The 22,605-nt window shown below is 39.2% G+C and overlaps 1 long non-coding RNA gene across 1 annotated transcript in view; it reads left to right on the top strand.

Annotated features, from left to right (window-relative positions):
• Positions 1-22,605, top strand: part of LOC137106437 (uncharacterized) — a 30,704-nt gene extending 8,099 nt beyond the window's left edge. The window contains exons 3-4 of the long non-coding RNA XR_010911935.1: positions 18,581-18,631; positions 20,947-22,605. This is a non-coding gene — a long non-coding RNA (uncharacterized lncRNA). The remainder of the gene's footprint in view (positions 1-18,580; positions 18,632-20,946) is intronic.

The raw sequence follows: 22,605 nt of genomic DNA, 5'->3' as shown, positions 1-22,605 counted from the left end.
GCCCCACTATTACGTCAGATGGAAAAATTCTACATGTCTCTCGCATCAGTTTATACAATTTCTCCATAATTCAGCATGACATATTTAGTATGTTTGGAAACATAAGCTTGACTAGAATACGATGTAAAGTTCTGTGGGTTTGAATCATTGGCTGTAGGATATGCCTCCAACTGATGGAACGGGACAGAACAGTTTTTAAAACTTTAATTTTGTTGTGGTAGCTGAGCCAATGTCGACTTGGAGCCCTTGTGGCACTTTTCATGAAACTTTTCAAAATGGCCAAATTAAAAGATGTATAAGTGTTTTTTTCTGAATTAGCAAATAATAGTTAATATCAAATAAAGCAGTCATATGATTGATATAAATGAGTATCAAAAACTATGCTATGTAAGTAATAAAGTCTGGCCGGCTTTTTCACCGAGCCTCTCACTGGTGTTTCTAGTCCCTCTCCACTTTCTCTGCTTTCCTTCCTGCAGAGTTTTAGCTCATGTGTGACCTCTGCAGGTGTCAGTCCACATACAGCATGGTTGACAGACCCACTGCAGGATTAGTGCTTTCTTGCAAAACCTACAAATAGCAAAAGAATATATATAGAGAGAGTCTCATTAATATGAAGCAGTTTCATACTCAAACATTATACATCTATTAAAAACAACAGTATTTAGGTAGAATTTACTCAAAATTTATATTATTAGTAATTGCCATATAACTGTGTCCATGGATGTTAATGCTTTACTATCATTTAGAGTATATAGAGCATATAGTACCTCAGATCAGGTGCTGTCTGTATATGCTGGTTAGAGCCATCCTCAGGCTCCTACTAATCCCTTACTTGAAGACAAGGGGTAGAAAAAGGAAGCCCAATCTAATATCCTACAAACTATTTTTAAAAAGCATATTATTTCAGTGTCAGCATGTATGCTTATGTCACACATTAAAATGAGGTACAGTAGAACTGCACCCCTGTCGTAATGAAACATGGTTTGTTTTTTATTTTGATTTTATTATTAGTTATTTTGATTTGAAAGTGTCTCCCAGTGCCTTTACTGCATTAATTTTTAGCATCAGCAGCTGCATTTCCATGTATAAAAATTTTGTTATTGTAATCCAGTTAACCCAGTTGTGGGTTGAATCATTCACATCTCCTATCTCAGTTTAAATAACTCATTCTCTGGTTTTGAAAAACCTCAGTGGGGGTGTCTGACTAGGTTTAGATGCATAAAAGTATATTACCACACTAGCTACTTCATTAGGTCCACCTGTACAATTTGATTTAATCTAATGCAGTCCATCCAAAACAGATGCTTTGCCATGAATTCTACTTTTACAAGATTTAATTTCTCAGTTATTAAGTCAAAACGGTCAGAAAGATGATAATTCTACTTTATGTTTATTATTGAGGTAGGGGGCCTGGTGACTCAGTGGTGGAGTATTGGTTTGAAATGCAGAAGGCCGCGGGCTCAAATTCCACCCTGCCAGGTGTGGCCCTGACCAGCCACCAAGGGCCACCTTGGTGCCAATCCTGAACACGGATAAAATGGGTGGGTTGCGGCAGGAAGGTCATCCACCATAAAAACTAAATCAACATGCGAACATATTCCGCTGTGGAGACCCCTGAACGGACAAGCTGAGAACCATGGCTATTTTGGTTATTTTTGAGATCATAGTAGGTGCTGGAGCCGTATTTTTGTTGTGGCCCATTAATTTTAAATGAATGAAGGGCCCATAACATTAGTACTTAATATAGCGGTGGTGAGTGAGAGTGTGTGTGTGTGTGTGTGTGTGTATATATGTGTGTATATATATATGTGTGTGTATATATATATGTATGTATGTGTGTGTGTGTGTGTGTGTGTGTGTATATATATATATATATATATATAGATAGATAGATAGATAGATAGATAGATAGATGTATATGTATATAGATATGCACATATCTATATACATGTATATATGTGAATATATACATACACACACACACACACACATATATATATATATGTGTGTGTGTGTGTGTGTGTGTGTGTGTGTAGAGAGAGGAATCTGGTTGTAATGTAAATTGATAATAATTTAATGAATGAATGAAATGAATAATAAGTCATTTTCATCTGTAAGTGTACATATGCCAACCTTTCAGTCTCAATTGGTGATCACATCTACGGTATGTGTTTCTCTCTTCTCTTCTCTCTTTGCCACGAGGTCTCTCTGCTCATTTCTTATTCAATACCCCATGGGGCAGACTTAAAAATTAGGATATGATGTCAGCCAAAGGGACACACTCAGCCAAGGTGGATTAAGCAGTGTCTAAATATCAATCACAACTGGTATTGTGCTTGATAACAGCAAGTATAGGTCCACTGACATCCAGTTACAAAGTATTACATACAAGGTAATTATGAATTAAGGTTCAAGGCAGAGTAACTGTGTTTGTGATTTAGTAAGTACAGCAGAGGTGTAAGGTAACTTTATCTTATCTGTCTGTGTATGTGTTCATGAAGTAGACGTAATAATAGTGGATGGTTACTGTGCACCAGTTGACCAGAATCCCTGAGCAATGGCTAAAAGAATCTGTCTCTCTCTCTGTCTTTCGCCGTTTCTCTCAGACTGGGGGCTGCCCAGCCTCCACAGAGCACTCGGCCACTCTGCATTGTGGCCCAGGGCCTCATTTGAATGGGCCTTTAGTATTTTGTGTGAACAAGTCAGCGCCATTTGCATTTGTTCCAGTCACAAAGGTTTAACAGGTCAATAGGGACTCCCTGGCAGAAAACTAACACGCTAGGGTTCTTTTTTTTCCTCCTTCCCTAACGTCTCCTCCATCGCTGTGGTTGTCAGGCACCCGGCCGGCTTGCCCTGATAGTACAGTATGTAACTCATGCATGTGGTGTGTATACATGTGTGTACAAAGTGTGTGTTTTATGACATTATTGGTAAATGCTTGGTGTCAGGGTCAGAAAATAGCAGTTAAAATTTTTAAGGCTGTACAGACAAAATTGTAATTAAAGTACAACTTGTAGCAGCAGATAGATTGAGTGATGAAGGATGTTTGGTGTGTGTTTGTGTCTTTAAAAGAAAGAGCGCAGGGACTTTTTCCTACACATACACACAGCACATTTGAATCTGCAGGGCTGCAGAGTTTCATTTCCTGATCCCAGAGTATTTACACTCTTAATAAAATTTGTAACACGGTAAGGAACAACACGTGATGATATGTGGGAGCTAATTGCACCTCACCATCTTCACCACAAGTGTGATGGCAGGATAAATGACCATTGTGCCATTTATAAAGAGATAAAAGTAACACTTTGTTTAAAGGGCTTTTAGTCTTCTGTGGGAACCTGACACATTATTGTCTCCTGTTTGTACTTTGAAACAAACCAAAAACTTTGCATTTCTAATGAAATCTAATAGATGCTGTTTGCTTAAATATATCAAGCAGGCCTAGCAGTGTTCATGTCCTTTAAAAGGAGTGCTAACTTTGCTAACATGTAATTTTTTACTTCAGTGACTGCCAACACAGAAACGCCTTTAGAGCAGATACTAATTCTGTTTCTAATACATGTTATTAGCATATAAAAGCTTTTAATGAGTCAGATTAAAATAGTTTCATGTGTCTAAATCAAATACTGCCTTGCTATTTTGGAAGGAAGTGCTTTGCGGAAATCCATTGCACCCAGTACTGGTCTTAACGTTGTAAAATAGTTGTTTTTGTGCCAGTAACCCTATTTGAGGAGAATATCTAAAGAGAACTGAGCGATGTCTCATTAAAGATTTATTATGATTTTTGGAAGGATAGTAGAATTGGCTTTTTATGGTTTTATTTTCTTCTGAGTGTAACCTTCGTAGCTCACGTCTCGCTTTCTCCATCCAAAACCAACAACACAGTGAAAAGTTATTTTTGTGTCTATATGCTAATATATGTAATGATATTTTTAAAAAGTTAATTTTGTGCAAGCAGTGGGCAGTGTACTTGAAATAATGGAATAAATCTAGTCCACCCAAGCATTTCCATCCACTTAATGTGGGTTTTAAGTGGAGCCGTGGCATCAGGGATTGTCCAGCATTTAAAATGTTAAAGACTCTATGCTTGTAACTGCCAGGTGTGCCACTGAAGGGTCCTCAGGCAGGATAGTGAACCCCCCCACCTGCTCACTTATTCTGCCTAAGAGGATCCACCTGAGTGACTCGATAGTGAATATTCTGTGAAACTGCAGGGTCAGACTTTACACATTATTGACAGCTGCCTGTTGTATATGTCTGCTTTCCTAATTGTTAGGAATACAGCATCAGATTTAGAATAGGATTTACCAGTGTGACATCCACTAAGACACAATATATACTCTTTGGATCACAATGAAACTTAATTCGCTATTCAAGCTCAGGTCTTTGTGTAGTTTAAACACAGGCGCAGGAGTATGGATTTTCTTTTGCAACATGCCATTTGAGCTGTATACGACAGGATTTGTCTGCATCAATAGTACAATCTTAGTTTGTGTAATCCTTGACAGTGAAATAAACGTTTGTATTATTTGTAATTAAAAATAATACATTGACCATGTAAAGCTTAAGAAAGAAAAGTGACAGTTTCACTGTATATAACAATGTGCATATTATGCCTGACCACAGGCAGGAATTTCATAGTGTATGAGGGCAGTCAAAAAGTTTCTGTTGAGAGGAAAAAAAACATTTTCAAACCCACTAGATGAATGTATATACTCCTGAGTTAAAGCTTGCTCCAGGCATTAGCTTATTTAATCACTGTATACACCAGCATGTATATCATAAGGAACCTTCCTTAGTGACTTGGCGCATGTAGTATAAATATAGTAGAATATACAGACACAGTGTATATAGTAGGATGCAAAACTATGTACACATCATGCACAACATGTGATTAAAACATGAATTGGTGATATTTATATTACTACATTACAAGTAATCTGCAGAGAATTTTAGATTGTTGTTTCGCAAGCAGAGGAGGGGATATAGCAAATATTTTATGGCAGACCTGAGCCAGAACAATGCTTACAGTTGGTCCTGTTATGCTGATTTGAGCCCGCCTGGCTGCAGCGCTATGTACTCCTGTGCTGTATTTTGTCGCAATTGTTTGTGGTTAGCCGTGTGACTCACTGTTTGGACCTCTTTTCCATTATCTTTCAAAACTTGCTTCACTGGCATCCCAAAGAAAGAAAAGCAAAGTGAGAGCCCAACATCAGGTGCTACAATCTGCTAGCTAGGCCTGTAGCCAGGCCTAGAGATCCAGACCTGGCAGCACCGAGGCTGTGACGTGTGAAACACTGCACACAAAGGAGCCTGCTCCATCTGTATGCACCCTACATAGGCAGGCTTTTGTTGCAGCCGACAGGCACATGACTGCTAGCATCTTAACCCCTGAGAGACAGCGTCTCTTTTCCCCTCTCACTACACTGCACCCTGCAGTAGACACCAAAGTGAGTTAATAGTTTCAGGGAAGAAACACCACTTGATTTAAAGTAAGAGCCTGTACTTTGCAGGTGATTTATGTTTGATATATTTTGTGAACAGTAAAAACTTGCTAGAAAATATTTAATCACAGTTTTAGTATAATGTTTGTAAACTGACACATTACATTCTCTTAAAAATTTGTTAATGGCCAGGCAGTAAAATGAATGCTTGACATTGTTGAATAACTGGATCAGTTGTTCATTTTTTAACAATCATTTGGAGTTAATATTGAGGTCAGGCCAGAATAGGGGAAGCCAGTGAACAAACCAGAGAGTCTTTATTGCTTTCGCATAAAACATATGTAAATAAATTTATATTTTTTGTATTGATTTATGAAATAATTGTGCAGGTCAGATTTAGTGTGTCTTTCGCGTTTCAGTTCTAATGGCATTTTCTGTTTACTTCTCAGCCAACTTTGCTTATTTGTCTGTACATTTTGCATTAAGTTTTGGGGGCAGTTCAGAAATGAGACTGCAGACTCCCGCTGGGAGACCCCTCTGAAAAATCCAGTTAAAGATAAATCACTAGCATCAAGACTTGATGTCTGCTGCAGTTATGAGATGCTCTGACCTATTAGCACTCTTCATTTTTCAATTTTAGAGTGCCACGTGGATGTCCTTGAGTAGATCATTAAGTCTCCCTCTCTCTCTCTCGCTCTCTCTCTCTCTCTCTCTCTCACACACACACACACACACACACTGTCTGGGAATGCTTTTCTTAAAAACCAAAAAGGGAAAAGTAAGATAGAATATCTTTTAAATTGCACAAACCTTCCTTTTGAATTCCATGTTCACATACATTTTTTTTGTTTGTTTTACTTTTACCTACTTATGTGCCTCACATTACTTTGTCTCACCCAGACAACTCCAGACGTGTACGTGTACGTGTACACACACACACACACACACATACACACAGACACACAGACTCATGCTGGATATGAAATCAAACAGTCTATTGGAGCCTTAAAAAGCTGAACTGGCTAGCTACTGAAACAAACATGTCAGTCAGTCAGACACTTGCCTGTTTTTTAGAAATCAGAAGAAAGGTGAACTCACAGCACAGGCAGAGATTTCACCCCTAAAATAAAGTAGGGCTTCAAATCAATCCTCTTTTCCACTACTATCACCGCCTTCCTTAAATGAAAATGTGGGTGTACAGTCCCACATGGGGGCTGGGGTGCGAAGGGCTCCTATCTGGGCCGAGCTAGGTCACGCAGGCCCATCCAGGCTGCAATGTGTCTGTGACGTGGCATTAAACTAGAACCAACAACAGGTCCGAACTCTTTAAGAGGCGCTACCATCCTCTGGGAAGAGAGACCTGCATCTAAGCTGGTGTTTGATAAGAGCTGAAAAACAATAATTTATTAATTTGGAACGGACGGCAAAATGTGATCAGTAAGTTGTTAAGAGTCAGGAGAGGTGCGTGTGTGTTGGTAGGAGGGGAGAAGAGGGCTATGTTGCAAATGTAAAAAATTTGCCTAAAAATATATTTTTAATGTTGACTGTTTTGAGATGTCTACAGGTTGTAATTACCTTTTTTGCATTAATAATATTTAGATGATCCTTAGTGTTGCTGTGAACAAAAATAACACGAATGTTTGTGCTGAACTGTTGCAGCCTTGAGAACACTTGACTTTGCATACATAGAATTTTTCCTGTATCTTGTAGCACTGCAGAATATTTCAATGCCTCACAATGAGAGTTTGTTGAAAATGTAAGCTTTAATAAGAGCAAGGAAGCAAGGACTGCTGCATTTGTTTTGTTGGAAATTTAATTTAGCCATGGTCCAGACAGTAATTACAAATTACAGAAAATAAAACAACTTATTTTCAAGGATCAAAGTGGCATTTCTGGATAAATATCCCTGTGATTACATTTTTAATGTAATGGCCAGTTTATTCTGTTTGCTAAATTGAAAAATAAACTGTCCAAATAAGCCTAACAATTGCAAGATGACCTAAAGAGGGGATTCTCATGGTTAACAGAAATGAGGACAATGATTTTCCTAAAGCACTACCCTTACTTTAATGAGAGAAGAGCTGACAAAGAGACGAGCTGTGAAGCTGTCAAAATGCTGCTTGTCTGGGATTTATTGTCTGGCTGTTTTAAAAGCTGTTTTGGACACTTGTCTCTAGCGAGCACAGATCCTTTTCGTCCTCCTCCTTTTCAACCTTTGCTCTGCTCTACTGCCGAATGCGCTCCCTTCACACAGAGAAACTCGGTTTTCAGAGGTGAGTAGCTTAATGATTATCAAAAAAATATATTTAAATCAAAGTGCTCAGTTAGTGCCCTTGATAAGTGTGAACTGTATTCAGAAATACTCAAGAATGTTTTTTTGACCTTGCAGACTTCTACCATGTTGTTTATTTAGACTTTAAGCCAGATTCATTACCCTCCTCTAAATTTAGAAAATAAAAGTATTAAAAATCACTTTTTATAGAGTAAAGAAAATGTAAATGTGTTTAATACTTAGTGTTTGTTGTGAAATAATGAAAATCACATCTCGTGAAATGAAAGGAATTTGCAGTGATGGGTCATGCATTTAAGTAAGCAGATGGATTTGGAAAAAAATCAAATTACACATTCAAAATGTCTGAAAGATCTGAAACCTAAATGATTTTGTATACAAAGATGACTACTTTCAATCTTGACTATTGCAATATATTTTTATTGGGGGTTTTTTAGGAAGTGATTTTTTTAGGAAGTGATTAAAAGTTTCTAAAGAATGTGTTGTAACAGCCTTCTGAAACACTAATTATTGCACAAACTGAGAATTTAATTTCTTTTAATTATTTTTAACTTAAAGTGAAGCCTGAGTACTTTATAAAATAGCCATATCAGTGTTTTTAATATTAACGTATATTTTGATATGAATTACTCCTCCGAGGTTTGAGGTGCTTCAAGTTTCAACTTTGACATATAGATTAGTTTATGAAAAAAGATCAGATTTGAATCTGTTCTGAGATTCTGTCTAACAGAATTTATAGAAAACTAATGATAATTAATTTGTTTGTTTTTTTCAGAATAAAAGTTTGCAGAGATCCTTTAGAAACACTTGCATTTTGTTTTATGTTGTTAGGTCAAGTTAAAATGACGAATTTAAATTTCAACCTTTTTCTTTTAAGCAAAGACTTGTATCCTCTCAAGCCACTTAAATTAATTGTAAATTAATTTATAAACATATTCATTTAAAAATGTATCCCAAACATAAAAATAATTTTATGCCCTAGTGAATTTGCCTCCAACTGACCACTGCTCACTCCTGGTAATACTTACATTTTATTACCTTCATTCATAATTTGGATTTAATTTACACTCTTTTGTTAATAATAAGGTTTTATATGTGAGTGTTAATATTAATGAACATATGATGTATAGAATTGGTTTATCGTTTCTTGTTTTTCACATAAAGAGTTTACTTATTTTCATTGTTTATTATTTATATTAAGTGAGAAAGAAAAGCTTTTATAGTTCGAACTCTTATTTATCAGTCTGGCATGAAATAATTATTTTCACTTATAAACTCATAAACTTTGAACAAAAGGGAAATACATTTTTATCGTCATATTTTGAGCGTGAAGAAAGAAATCATTAAATATAGAATGAAGAAAATCAAACTGACAAAAAGCGTGCAGTGTATGCTGCTTCTTCGTTCCACGTTCCTTACAGAGCGCTGAGGGTTAATCTGTGTATCTGGTTAGTCCCACAGTGTCTAAAGTAATTCGTGTCTTTATCTTCAACAGTTAAATTATGTCCTTTTTGTTGTTTGTTGAAAAAAAAAAGTTGTTTCATGAAGAGATGTTGTACACTGTACAACGTTGTCACGTTTTGGCAAAATGTCGGGAATGTGTGTGAGTGAGTGCATTACTCAGGCCACCATGTTGTCTCCTCCTGTCCTCCATTTTGTGATTCTGTCTCTTGGTGCTTGCTCACCTGCTTTTATTTAAGTCTTAACAAACACTCTCTAACTCTTTATCAAATTGAAAAAATACATTCTATAGTTTTCATATGATCTTCAGGTGTACATGTATTTTCAGACGACTTGCCAGGCTTTTGTTTTATTACTAAAACAGCTAACTTGATGTTTTTTATCTTATAGTACCTTCCTTAAAGACTCAAATCTGCTAATTACTGCAACAAGTTGAAAGCTGCCTGGACAGGCAGAACTCCTTAAAAGGAGAATTGTGTCCTATTTGACAAGACGTTAACCTCGTAAAACAATTTGTCCTTCTAATCAGCGGCACTCTTGGTAGAGACTGCACGCAGTGTTAGTTTTTACAGCACTGCAGTGTAAGTGACTGTGACCCATAGCCCGATAATGGCCGCCCTGGGTCATGGAGGTTAATAGAGACTGATGTATGAGGCCTCAGAATGACATCCCAAAGGGGATGGCCCCTTAATCCTTATTAGGCCTCTGTGTTAGTGATCCTTACCTTTCAAAGCAAACAGCACGCTCCCTTTGCTGTGGGGCCCCGGCTTGCCCCCGGTGTTACACTTCTGACCCCAGGGTCATGGCCTTTGTTCAGAAGCCTTCAGAAACTGACCTTAGGGGTCACGGTTGTAATAGAGTTGTTGAGGCACGTGCTGCCAGGGGCCCCTCTGAAGACCACCTTGAAGAGAAGGGCGGCCCGCTGCACAGGTCGCCGCAAAGAGTGTTCACCGGAGTGTGACTCGTATAGGCTTTAGACACAGCAGGATTTATACAGTATGTATAAGATATTACATTTCAGGATGAAGTCTTAGGCTTGTGTATAATAGACAGACTTTGGTATTTTGTAGTAAATCATATATTCACGAAAGTAGATCATTTAAAGAGGATCACCACTCTGTCTTTACTATCTTATTTAACAGCATTTTATTCATTGGTTACTAAAAGCTGAAAAATATTTTTTTTGTTTTTTGACAAAAAAGCTTGTGACAGATTTCCAATAAAGTAAATGTTGTTTGCTGCATGGTTCTAGTTCCTGTAAATACCTATTAATTTAATTAACTACAGTTCATGTTGTGGTTTGTCTGTATTTACACTACATATTGTTTTGCTACTGAATATCGAAACTAATGTGGCGCATATCATTGTAAAGTAATGCATGTGTGGCTTGCCCCAGGGCAGTACAGCACCCAGCAGTGTGTGTGTGTGTGTGTGTGTGAGTGATATAAATGTAATCTGTGAATGTTGATTGGTTTTGTTTAAAGCAGGATTTGTGGGATGAGTCATAAGGATGTGAAGGTGCTGGGGGTCTGATAAGACCTCTGAATCAACAGCTCCATTGTTTTAGCTCCTAAGTGAACTATACCTCATTTTCAGACAGCCACTGTGTATCATTAACCTATTTACTGCAGTAGGTTCATTTGATAGTGTTTTGCATTTGATTTCTCACCCTTATGCATCCTTTTACATTTTGCTGGTTTATCTGCATCATCTCTTCTTGTTACTGTGTTTCAGCAAAAATATACAGAGCAGTGTAATTTGGCTTGCGTGCATATTAAATATTACCAGTGCAATATGCCATGATACACTACAATTAATATATAAAGCGGAGCACAGCTTGGTTGCACCCTCGAGATGAATAGGGGTTTATGAAAAAAATGTGGTTGTGGACTCTTGGAGGTGTCACAAATGAAACTGTTAATATTGGAGTTTCATCAATGGCAGTATTACGCAGGCGACTCCTGCAGGGGCGAGGCCGTGCAGAGGGCTACAGTGTCAGAAGTTGGCAGCTGCGCCAAAACCAGAGCCTTATCCTCAAGTGAACTCTCCACGATGTACGGTGCAACAGGCTCTGCCAAGTTTTTTGAATTCCTGCCACATGCTAGATGGTAAACAACTGACAAGCAGAAACAGTGTTTTAGATAGATGAGGAAGGGACTCTTTGAATTGCTGGTAAAACGTGCATTTGTTTACACTATTGTTTGATTTATATTTGACACGCTGAGCAGAGTTAGGAAAGACAAGTGCACTCACTCTGTCTTTCTCTCTCGCTCTCTTTGAGAATTGCACACAGCAACATAACGCCTTTTCTTTCTGCCTCCAAGACTCAGTGTGGAGACATAAGAGACAGCTACTAACTAAGCGGCCATATTAGTTTGCTGCTCGATTGCTGACATTCGCTCTGCTCTTCGTCATCCCCTCCACGGTCAAAAACATATTTATGAACAAAATCTTTTTCAAGCGGTTCTACCACCTTTATTTGATTCAAAGTACGCAGCTCCGCTCTGAACTCGTCAGGATCAATAAGACAGGTTGAAATTAAGACTAGCTAGCCATGCTCCATGATGCGAGGTCCTTCGTGTTTTTTGGACAGTCTTCCTTTTTTCCCCTCTCTTTTGTGCGGCTGCTACTTTGGGGAGAGAGGAGGGAAAAAATTTGCCTGTGCAGAGTTTGGGTTTCTTTGGGAAAGAGAAGACTGGAGGGAGGGGAATGGCGTCCAAAAGAGAGGAAGTTGTTTTTCTGCTATAGGGGAATCCGTTGCAAAGAACGAAGGGGCATTACAGCGTTTTGGCCACAGAGAGAAGTTTTTGAGGAGAGAAGTTAGATGGAAACTGAACGGGTGCGAATAACCTTCAGCAGCAGGCTGATGCAAAGGTTGGTAGGTGTGCATGAGACAAGGAAAGAGAGAGGAAGGCAGCAGGGGTGGCATCTGGCACAAAACACATGAAAACAGATCCTCCTAATGCAAGCTTAAATTAACACTAGCTGTTCAGAGCAGTGCTGTTTATTACTGTAGGCTATAACAGTGCTACTGAAAGGACAAGAAAGGGTGGGAGACAGAATAGGCTGGACACTAAAGGGGAGGTGGAGGGGAAGGAGGGTACAGGACACAAGCGGAGTCATCAGCAGAGTCCATTTTATTGTTCGGTTACTGCCCGACATTTCTCTTCTCCTTATTCGCACGCAGGTCCGCTGATACTGCTGCAGTTTGCAGCAAAGCGAGGGTGGCCTAGTAAGGGCACATGGCGGGCGCACTGCGGTAAATATTACAGGATTTTACAGCATGGTTCACTGTTGCAATCATGGCGAGCAGTCGCACCCAGGTGCTTATCTGGATTTGATAAGCTGCCAAAACAGTCACTGTAGCTTTTTAACTCATTAACATATCTAAGGTCATCAGTACTTAAGACTATATTTATCAGTGACTGTGCCAAAATATTGTTTTGGGCCTTTATTAGGTGCCTGCTGTTGCTTCCAGTTGCTGGTGAGGGGCATTTAGGTCAAAGACAAATGTGTGATAAAGTAGTATTACCGCAAGAAAGAGATGAATCGTTAATCTGTCACATGAATCTCAAAGTTAGGTGTAGTCCCAGACTCCTTTAATCATTTGTGTGTGCGTCTCTTTGCTCTGCCTTTCCTACCCCCCAGTTCCCTCCCCCACACGGCTCGTGCACACACACGTCGCGCCAGGTTGGTGATGAAAACACGTAGTGTGCACGCACTCCCACACGTCCCTGTTTCATCATCAGCTGAGCCCTTTTTCCTCCACTCACAGCTCTTCTCCCCTCCCTCTCTGACCCCCTCCCCTCTCTGCTTTTGCTTCTTTTTCTATCCATCGCTCTCCTCTATCCCTGGGTCCCGGCCACATGCGAGAGGGTGTAGACTAGGACGCTGCTGCTCTGAAAAAAAAAGAGGGGAAAAACGCTCTGCTGCTATTTCTACAGGCGGGCCCTCCCCTTTAGCTAGTCTGTGCCAAAAGAGGGAGGGATTTTTTTTACTACTCCCAGTACCAGGATTTTAACCCTCTGCCTACTCTCACTTCTCTCTGCAAGATCTGCTCCTCAATATCATGCAACAAGTGGCTTTGCCTTACTCCTGCTTCAATGTTGCTGCGCCATTTGCGAAGAAATTTTTTTTTGGGACCCAATTTTTTTTTATTTCACGGGCATTGATCATATGCTTTTGGTCAGTTTTTGTTTCTTCAGGGTTGTTGCCATAAGAGTTAAACTGGACTGGGGAGAATCATGGGTTTTGGTTTGTGCCCAACCATGATGCGAAAGCTTTTCTAGCACGTTACTTGATTGCTCGCCATGCTTTTTTTCATCACAAGTCTTCCTAAAGGCGAGGACGAAGCATGTTTAGCATGTTGTTCGACCAGGTTCTTGATTTCACATTACTTGTGCATGGATCTTGATTTCAACAAATGGTTACTCGTGTATTTTCCTCTGCTCTTATCTCATTTGCCCTCCACCTTCCTCACCCTTTCCATCGCTAAACCTCTCCCTCTTATGGGTTTTCTGCCCCACCCTCTCTTCCTCACGCTCTCTCTCTCTCTCTCTCTCTCTCTCTCTCTCTTATGGGCAGTCTCCAGTGAAAAGAGAGCAGGAGGGCGGAGCAGCAATGGGGCTTTTTCTGGGACAGGTGCCAATTTCAAACAAAAGACACAAAAACCTAAAAAAGAGTGAGATAGTTCCCAGTGACAGGAAAAAAGTGGCATGTTTCAAGAACTGATTTGTAGCAATTACATGTGTGTGCATGTGTAACTATTCTCTTCTTGCAGACTTTTTTGTTTTGCATGAGTGAGTAGCAGCAGAAGAGATCTTAAGTCTCTCTTTCCCCCCCTCTGCTCTCTTGCGCCCGTGAAGGCATTTGAGTTTCGAGCGGGGAAAGAAGGAGGGGCAGGTGGACTATGGAAGGGGCTGTAGGAGGTGGAGACTTGCCTCCTCTCCTCCCTGTTAGTCTTCTGCATTATTCATATGCCCGGGCCAGTACTGCGATCTGACTGGCTGCCTGGCTTAGCATTCACCCGACATTCAGGGGCTCTGTTTGCTAACATTCCTCATTCAAAGCCTTGTTAACTGCCAGACGGGAGGAACACGCGACTCCATGGGATATCCACATGGCCTCCCTATTGTGGCAGGCCCTGACAGTCTCAGACTAGGAGGTCGCAGACAGGAGAGCGAGGAAAGCTGGTTTGTAAATATAAGAAAGCAGTTAGCTGAGGTTAGGCAGGTTACCCGAGGCTTAAAGACGGGTTTAGGGTGAGGTGGCCAGATTGACAGAGTAAAACCCAGACAGATAGGGACACATATAGACAAGGTTTTCTGAAGCAGACAGGAAGACTGGCACTTTCTGGGACTCTGAATGGGTCTCTCATTGGCGTGCCCGCCTACTCCTTGCAGGGAGTGCAGAGCTCTGTGACTGAATACAAGCTCCTTCCCAGCCCTTGTCTACAGAGAGCATATATGGACATACTGTGTGCAGCTGCCGAGGGATCCAACACAATGAACAGCAGAGATTTCTGAGCTTTAGCCTGGATAGCTGATGGCTGTTGTGTGTGTGCCGGCTCAATGGGTAAGTCAAAGATTGTGTGTGGGTGTAGAGGTGAGTGTTTGCGGTGTGCGTGCAAGGCTGTGTGCGTGTGCCTTTTATGTTTATGTGCTAGAAGCATGCACACATAGGTTTTCTTTTCCCAAAACGATGAAACACACAAGACAAAACCAATGCTGGAGAGCATCTTCGTTTGACCCGATCTCCATGTTTGTGTGTTCAAACATTATGTCTGGGTGTTGTTTTGCTTCAGGCTACCTGACTATCCAGAAAGAGGAGACTTAACTAAATATAGGTACCAGGGACGAAATGTGGCATGGACTTTGAATTTTAAACAAAACCAAATTAATCTCTCCTCCGGTGAGTTCCTACCTGCAGTTTTGCACACTGGGTTGGCCTTTCATGTGTGTGTGTGTGTGTGTGTGTGTGTGTGTCTATGTCTGTGTGTGTGTGTGTGTGTCTGTGTGTGAAAGAGAGAAGGTTTTGGAGGGAGCAGAGAGGGACCAGTGCTGTAATGTTGGGCTAAGGGCCAGACAAGGCCTGCTACGCAAGGCCGAGCCACACCACCACTCGCTCTTCCTCTCTCTCTTTCTCAGTCTCTGTGTCTCTCACTCTTCTTTTCTCTATTGGTCAGATATCAGAAAACTATTAACTGTGCCCCCCACACTGAGTTTTCTCATTCAAACCTCCTCTTAGTGAATATTTGCAAGGTTTGCAGTAGAAGGTTAAACATTTAAAATGGGTCAGTGCTGACACGTGGCCACACACAACTTTAAAATAGCCTTGAACAGGCTTTTTGGACATACCGTTTATCATACTTTACTAATACGGCTGAACTATAATGTGTTATAATTTTTCCCTCTATGTGTAAACAAAATAAATGCTTCAAGGCATTATGCTATGGTCATTTCGAGCTTTAGCACGATTGAATGGTTTTAAGACGCAATGAAATTCAAAGCACTGTGAGCTATCGACACAGTATTTGAGTTGTGTATTTCAAACCACATACAGCAGTTTTCTTTTTAAAAGTTATGTACTCATTAACATTTGTGTCACACCTGCTTCATCTCTGAGGACAAATTCCAACTCTGTTTTTTCAGTATTATATCTTATTTTCCACATAATGAAAAAAACTGTGTGCCACACCCCTTATCAGTGCCACCCAGCATGGCGTCATTTAATTATCGCCAATGAAACAGTGTTTCAAAAGGGTCCTAGTTTAAAATGTATATTTTTTCCCACATTGCCTGTCGATATGGCTCATGTTGAACACCTCAGCACATCAGAGTTTTCCTGACCACTAGGTAGGAGTGGAGGCAGTGTGAGTCATCACAGATAGCTCTAGTCATCCCACCTACATCCTACATTTGACAGGCCTATTCATCCACCACGCTCACACTACAGGGCCTGGCGTGAGCTCCGCCATCACCGTCACCCCCGGCAGGAAACCCTGTATTCGCTTTCCGCACTCGCCTGTTCGAACCTCTGTTTTCAAGACCATGGCTAAAGGAAATTATGTTTTGATAAAGTATTTAGAGAAGGGACACGTTGTTGTTCTACACCGGCCATTTCACAAAGTGCAACAGAGCCAAATAAGAGATGTGACTGGTTTTGACTTTCATCCGCTCTCTATTTTTTAAATTATTTCTCTTTCTGCTTTATTCCATGAGATTCTGTTCAGAAAACCTAATGTAGAAACAAAAGTTAGAAGTTTTTTGCCGCCTCCCCGTTGCAGCACAGTCAAACGGCAATCGGGGAAATACGGAGAAACATGCTTTAATACATTTTTGTAATTTGGAAATGCTGGGTTTGTAAATGAAGTTTTAAAAAACACTGAAAATATTTTGTAGCATTTTTACCTGACATCTTTGACATGTTTCAAACTGTCCTCTACATACTTAAATTCGCTCTTATTTTTAAGGTATGTGTGTCATTAATAAGAGTAAGAGTAAAATGTATGAAAACCATACATTTTATTTTTTCAAAATGTTGATTTTTTAACCTGAGAAGCCTAGGTAGATGTTGGAATTTATAAAAATTAACATTCTCATGCAAAATTAAAACTACGTGTCAATTTATTTCTACGTTTTTATGCAGGAGACCGTGAATTTCTGTACTTAAAGAAAAAAAAGCTTGACCTTTACACTGTGAATGATAGACCACTGAGGAATTCTTAAAAAAAAGTAATAATTATAATATAATATAATAATAATGTATTATTCCATAACCTCAAATCTGCATATCTGGTTTATAAAATTGTACATGTATCTGATAAACCTATAAACTGAATGGAATTGTGGAAACTGGACATATGCATTACAGAAATCCACATACACACACACTCACTCAAACACATGCAGGCACACACCCAGACACATTTGATGCTATGTACCCCATAATGAACCCTGAGTCCTAAGATGAATGGGGTTCCCACGCCTCTCCTAAGGAGTGCAGGGCACAGCCGCCCCCTCTGAGCATTCACAAACAATGCATATACTACAGATGGCCACACAGTCTTACTCAAACATACACAGGTGCATTTGAGTATAATGCAGAGAAACATGTACGTAATGAAAAGGTACAAGGGCGCATTTTAAAAAGCACACACAGACATTTGTGTGTTGTTCAGAGCACTTACAGCCATGATGAGGATGTCAGTTTTAAAAATGAAGTCAGAGCTATGTGTGTATTACTGGTGCTTTTGAAGTTTGGCTCAAAAAGGGAGTTTTAATTTGCCAAGCAGCAAACCGGAGAGGAACTGAGGTATTAAAGGTATTTAGATGCATTTTATTTCAGTTACTGTACAGCTCTTTTTGTTTCAATTGTGTGTGTGTGTGTGTGTGTGTGTGTGTGTGTGTGTGTGTGTGTGAAGTCAAAGGGGTTTGTTTTACAAGGTGAATTTGAATATATCAGAAACATCGATTTGTGGCTATATCTTAAATTTTATTTGCATACAAAGTCTGAAGTACACATATTCTGCAAACACACTCACACACACGCCCATCAACATACACATGTATATACGTGCATGTGGCTTGATTTCAACCTGTAAAAAAGGAAATAAAAATATTTATTTAGTATCATTTTTCCATTCTGGTGTTTTTAAAAAATCCTATTAGATAATTGGATATTTTTTCCCTGGGGAAAATATTTTTGTAATTAATTGTAAAAATATTTGTAATTATTTATTTAATTTATTTCATTATTAAATATAATAAGAGACTTTTTTTTTCAAAATTGCCTTCACTTTGTGTGTGTGTGTGTGTGTGTGTATGTGTGTGTGCATGTGTGAGAGAGAGAAAGTGAAAGAGAGTATAAATGAAAGGAAGACACCTTTAATTTAAAAAAATATATTACTAAAAACAAGAACATATGTTTTTTGTCTATAGATTCATTTGAAATATGTTCATTTATTATGCCAAATTGTTTATTTTGATGTTTTTATAAATTCAATATGCTTTATAATTTCAGCATTTAATTTTTAAAAACTAAAATTCAACCATAATAATAAAAAAATGCAAATGGCAGAAAATTATAATAACTGTTCACAACTGAACAAAAAGACAGAACTTAATTAATAATTCTAATAGCACAATAATGCTTTTCTGAGAGATGAATCCCAGCTTTTTCACCACTGGCCAGTATATGGTAATATGGTTATTCACTCTAAATGATGATCACTGTAACATATGTTACATCACCCTTAATGATACACTCAAGTAGCTGCTTGGTAATTTTATGACCCAGTGGCTACATGGACACTTTGGGGTGTGTGTAGACAGAAATGTGTATAAACATAACTATATTTACATCTGTTTTTCTCTTTTGTTTGCAGATTCATTATTTGGAATTAATCTGTATTTCCTGGTCAGACGTCAGTGTGAAGGTTGGTTTAACATTCTATTAGTTTTGTATATGTTTCATTTATATTTATTCAACCACGTGTGTGTGCGCGTGTGTGTGTGCACGGATGCCACCACACAGCCAAATTCTTAAAGTCAAAAAATGACTTCTGCCTTGTCTCCAGCTGGAAATGCACATGACTTGGTCTTCTCTTTCAGCAGCTGGCAGGCACACAACACAATTAACACAGTTTCATTAGTTTATTGAACACAATCCGGCTCACATTGTTCCCAGCGCACAGCAGCCACCGTGGCAGCGAGTGACATGTCCCATCAAAAACAGTCTGCGGAACGATGTGTATGTCATGTCCTCTGAATCAGTAAGGCTCTACCTCAGCTCAAAGATAATCTTCTCAAAGGAAATTAGGGGGGAAAGAAAAGCCATCAGCCTAAAGGTCAAATGAAGATTAGTGGGAAACAGTACACGAGGGCACACGGGCTGGCACCCGGAACAGCACAAAGGCCTTATTGTCACGGTAGCCTTTAGCTCTTTACACACTCTACTTGTGCACTTGGGGAGACATGACACCTGTTGGTGGATTTGGTCCACTGCAGGTTAAGGTTTGGTTTTTTGAGTGTTTGTCATTTCAAGGCACCTGATTGTGATGAATATTTTGGATGGAGTCCTAGAGCAGCAGACTCACACAGAAATATGGACACAGGTTTAATTTTAGGGTCACGGGTTTTTATGTTATGGATATTCTTCTTATCTCTCAGTCTTTCCTGTGGAATCGAGACCTTGTGCACCGTTACGTAAAACTCAGAATAACAAGTAAAATCTAAGAACACAGTGGGGAAAAACATTTATACTTTTGATTTATATTTGCTTATTTTACAATTTTATTCAAAATCCTTCGCTTAGACAAAACTCAAGATCTTTACTCAAGATCTGCTCACTTCAAAGAGTGCATGGGTTGATCCCAAGTAATTGTAAGAATCCTTTTTGACAGTTTAAGTCAGGTTTACAGTTTATGGCATCGTGTTCCCAAAATGTTGGGTGAATGTTTTTTGGAGAAACTATAGGAGAGCACCTGGCTACAGGCTGCTTGTCAGTTACACCTCAGAACACTAACAATTTAAAAAGTTAGAGCAGTACAGAAGACTTTTTTGTCCTCAACAGAAAAGTCAGTACCTGAAACACTGATTGTGGGCACTTATTTTTCATTAGAAAAATTGTTTCACTTGACTGTGAACTATTCAGTGGAAGAGTGACGTTTTTCCGTGAACAACACAATGAAAATTCCTTTACCTTTACCTCCATCGTATTGGAGGGTAGGCAGACCCTACAAATCATTACTTTTTCAGTTTCAAGTTATATAAAAAAGAAATGCAGGACTTACATATATCAGAACTTTTTGCCATGTATCTGTTTTTGAAACCTTGAGCACATTAAACTGCAGTTAGATGCCACCACCTGTCATAAAATGTTTTTTTGCAATTTGCCTGAATTGACGCTTTAAGTAAAAGATCTCCTCCTGTAAACCGGATACCTCACTGTACACACATTAGCAGTGAGATACAGTCAGGTCTACTATAGACTTCACGGGCTTGGACATTAAATAGCTCCCGAAGAGATTTGTGTGGCATTTATGGGATAACCAGCCGGCAATAAAAACAGGCCGCAAACAGGTGTGTGCGTGTGCGTGCGTGTGAGGAGTTAAGGCAGTGACTCACTTTTATAAGTTCGAACCCCATCTCACTTCCTCAGGTCTCCCCTGTTGTGCCCCTGCTTGTGGGGAAACCACAGCAGAGCCGCAGCCTCTCCTGTCTCACTCAGGAAACTCCCTGAAACAACCACAACCTGTCTGCTTGACCTTTCAGCTGAACACACACAGACATACAAATTTATGCTCATTTAAACCACAATTTCCTGTGACATACCCATATGGGCTACAGATGAAGCATGACAGGTCGCTTCAGGCTGCTCATCTAAATCGTTTTAAGTTTATGGTGAAAGTTTTTTGCTCAGTCAACTGTTAAGTTTGTTTGTTTACCTAATAGGTGTTAACTAAGCCACTATGTAGATCTAGAAACAGGATCCTCATAAATAATACAGATGAAAAGGTCATGTGCAAACTTCAGAGCACCGGCTTTTGTGTGCAGGTGTTTACACACCAAAACCCCAACACGTACGGAAAGTGCTTTCTGTGTCTGGCATGTATTATATCTGAGTGCTCAGGTTCACATGCTTAGTGGAGCTCTGCTGTTACACGATGCTCATGTGGAAGACAAAATGTGAAGTCTGACCTTTTGAGGCCCAACAGCAGCTCACACTCTCCTTTCATTTGTCTCCCATCAGGATGAGGAAACCTGAGAGAAGGTGAACTGACAACACTGCACACACCTGAGGTCAACACTGCAGAGATGAGGTCATGTGTCGAGCGCGGGTGACATGCAGGAAGTATTCTGACAGCATTCTTTGATCTGCAGCATTTATCAATTTGAGATACAGTTCACTCACCTTTACTCTCACTTATCTATAAATGTTGAAATTGTAATGCAAATAAGCATAAAATATGAAATTAAAAATCAATACATTGCATAAATACGATGAAGCAAGCAGTTAAAAATCACTCGCAAAATAAGTCAATAAAAGTTTGAAATTTTTTGTTTAAAATGAGAAAAAAAACATACTATATATATATTTGATTCAGTATGTTTGCCCACTGGTTTTTATGTTCTAATCTTTATCTCAAGATATAGCTCAATAAATATTTATGTTCCTGTGCTCAAAAGAAAGTACATGTCAGTAATACTTAACCCACACACCATAAAATGTGTGTACATGCATATGTTGCCATTCTGCTGTCTTTGTCTGGTTTCCAAAGGCTGTTTATCGTTTTGAGTTTTTATTCCTCCAAGCAGGTCGACCATCGTCTGTGGGACACGAGAGACACCTACAGGAGACAAACTGTCCTTTGGGGTGAGGTAGTAGGTTGTATAGTTTTAGGGTCATTCCCAAGCTGTCAGATGACTATACAACTTACTGTCTTTCCTGAAGCGATTGGGCTGGCATCATCATCAGAAGGTTGGCCAGTGTGGAAACGTAATTTTTCTGAGTTTTTACTTTTGTTATTTTTTTTTTTTTTACTTATGCACAAGTAATTAAGGCTAATCTTATATAATATTGGGCAGACGAATAACATATCTGATTAAAGGAGGAGAAAGAAGGAATTGCAGAAAGAAAGCAGATGAGTTAGAGAGGAATTTGTATAGACAATGAAGATGACCTAAATCAGCTGCTGTAGTGTGGTTTGTGGAAGATTGTCATTAAGAATGTAACTTGTTTTCACTACTGAGGGATTCATTTTGCAGTTTCTCATAGGTATTTTTGGTTATTATAATTGCAAATGCTTTAACAACATGTCCTAAATAACTAATATTTAAATAAATATTTTACTTGTGCAGGAATGTGGTAGTTTAACTCCCATTTTACAATGTATCTTTAATAATAGCACAGTAGCTCTGTCATGATGCACAGTGTGATCAGATTACATCTCTGCACAAACCCTCAGATCATCCTCCTACCCACCTGGATGACTAATGGTGTTCGTACAGGGTGAGGTAGTAGGTTGTGTGGTTTCAGGGTTGTGATTTTGCCCCATCAGGAGCTAACTATACAACCTACTGCCTTCCCTGGAGGGCAGCAATACATCACAGGAGCACACACATTCTTGTCAGCACTGTGTTAAGAAAAATATCGACAGGCTCTCATTTACTGAGCATGACAAGACTGGCAAGCGATTTTAAAGGTTTCATTAACTCGGTGAGTGGTAATGAATTACATTACGTTTTTAATAGCAAGATGAAAAATCCCTCCACAGATTTGTACTTATTTGTAAATTAACAAGGAAAATTCTGTTGACCTTGAAACTTTTATTTTATATCATTCATTTATAACTTTGTACTTTTATATTGATAGTTAAATAAAGACTGAATAAGAAATGATTTCAAACAA

This window comes from Channa argus, chromosome 21, assembly GCF_033026475.1.
Source record: "Channa argus isolate prfri chromosome 21, Channa argus male v1.0, whole genome shotgun sequence".
Taxonomy (NCBI): domain Eukaryota; kingdom Metazoa; phylum Chordata; class Actinopteri; order Anabantiformes; family Channidae; genus Channa; species Channa argus.
The sequence above is the reverse complement of the archived record's forward strand: the minus strand, read 5'-3'. Positions and strand labels throughout refer to the sequence as shown.